This window comes from Marmota marmota, unplaced genomic scaffold, assembly GCF_001458135.2.
Source record: "Marmota marmota marmota unplaced genomic scaffold, marMar, whole genome shotgun sequence".
Taxonomy (NCBI): Eukaryota; Metazoa; Chordata; class Mammalia; order Rodentia; family Sciuridae; genus Marmota; species Marmota marmota.
In genome coordinates, this window is record NW_025999990.1 from 47301937 (window position 1) to 47304230 (window position 2294).

A 2294-nucleotide genomic window follows, 5' to 3' on the forward strand; every position below is an offset into this window, starting at 1 on the left:
CTTTCTTAGCGATATATATATATATATATATATATATATATATATATATATATATATTCCTCAATCTTAAAATCATTGTCTTACTTTATTAGAAAACATTAGAAGCATTTCTATTCAGATTAGGAATAGGAGGGGAATGCTCAATATCTCCATTATTATTCATTATTATATTGAAAGTACTAGCAAATGCAATGAAGTAAAATAAGTCAATTAAAGATATTAGAATTGGTAAGTAAGATAAAACTCTGTCTACTTAGAGATGATATGATTCTAGAAATCACTAACACTATTATCTCAAATGATAAAATAATTTAGTAAGACAACAGAACATAAAGTTAATATTCAAAAAGTGATAGCTTTTATGAACATTGCATTATAAATAAATAACCACACTAAAGGGTTTGGGAAGAACACACTAACCTATGTAAATTTTCAGAGACAGTATTAGGATGGCATATTCCAAGACTAAAGACAAGGAAAAACTATAAACACACAGCTGAAGATCTGTTTATCAGAAGGGTAAGAAATTTTAATGGTGAGATTTTTTTCAGATATATTTCAGGATTGGGCAAATGATTAAATGTACAGATGATGATGACAGCAAGTGTTCTCAATGTTAAAAAGTGAAGCTTTAAATAATAAAAGGGAGTTGGCTAGAAAGAAGCCCAGGATGCTGAAATAGAATAGCATGAATCTGTGTGAACTCAGAGCTTAGTGTTTGTATGTGTGCGCATGTATACAAAAATGATAGACAGTAGGTTTAGATATATATTTATATGTACATGTATACACACACATTTCCTAGCTCTGCCAGGTAAGCAAAGACCAATGGCAAAGGAGCAATGGATACTCCTAGAACACAGACTGTGGCTTCCAAAGACCTTCTTCAGTAAAAAGAATCAAAATTCCTAGACAATTAGCTGATTTCTACAATGGAGCAGGGGTGAGCAAGGGGGAAAAACACACACACACACAGCAAGATGAGCCTGCAAGATCTTGTGGTGCCAAAGAGGAAGCAAGTGCTGAAAATTTGATGGATACCATGGGGGCAAAGGAACCAAACTAAAGGAGCCAAATCTATAATAATGTAAGCAACAAACTAAATAATCATAATGAAATTTATCTCATGGAATAAAATCAATATCCTTAAGTCTATACTACAAATAAACAAGAATGAGACAACCCATCCTTACAATAGAATTCAAACTAATAGAGAATGAATGATAGACACAGAACATCATAATCTCAAACACACAATGGTCCCAGCTACTCAGTAGGCTGAGGCAAGAAGGTGGCAAGGCCAAACCGGGCAACCTTGCAAGACCCTGTCTCAAAAAATAAGTTATTAAAAAGGTCAGGAGCTCTATCTCAGCGACAGAGCACCTGCTTAATATGTGCAAGGTCCTGGATTCAACCCCCAGTACCACATAAAAAAAAAAAAAAAGGTAATACTGTTTAGAGGCAAGAATTATTGATGGAGGTTAAAATTAGCAGGTAAAAGTACAAGAGAAAATAGGACATTGGCATAATCCCAAACTGTCTCCCCATAAGGTACTTATTAACTACCAGGGAGAAAAATAAAAAATGCATTGTAGATGAGACTGATATGCTGCACCTCACTCAGGTAAGCAAACTTTGCATTCCTGAGAATGAGACATATCAACATCATTTACATCCAGGTGCAAGGTCACACCAGAGACTCTGTGGTATTCAGGCAAAAAATGAATATCCTGAATTCATAATGAGAAAGAAAAATCAGACAAACCCAAATGAAGGGGTATCCTCCAAAGCGAGTGGTCAGCAGTCTTCAAAATTGTGAAATTTTGAACTGTGAAAGGCAAAGTCTAAGGAGGTTCTCTGCCTCAGAGGAGAATAAAGACATGTGACAAATAAATGCCATATACGATTCCTGATTTGATCCTAAGCCAGAAAAACAAAATTTGTAGCATAATTGGCAAAATTTGAAGGCAGTTTATAGATTGGATCAATATTGATTTCATGATTTTATAATTACACCACAGTCTTTTAAGCTGTCCATACTTGGTAAAGCTATGTAATGAGTTTGTTGAAATTCTGTAATATTTTTGAAGATGTTTTTTAAGTCTCAACTTATTTCAAAATGATTACTTCAAAACATTGTAAAAAATACCTGGAAAAAGAACAACAAACTCAACTGAAAGAAAATAAATGAAAGGTGGGAATAAAAATACGTGTAGAAATAGGAGTTCCAAGAAAATACACAATGGAGAAAGCCAACTATTCCAAAAGTTGCTTCTATAACTTAATAAGACTGA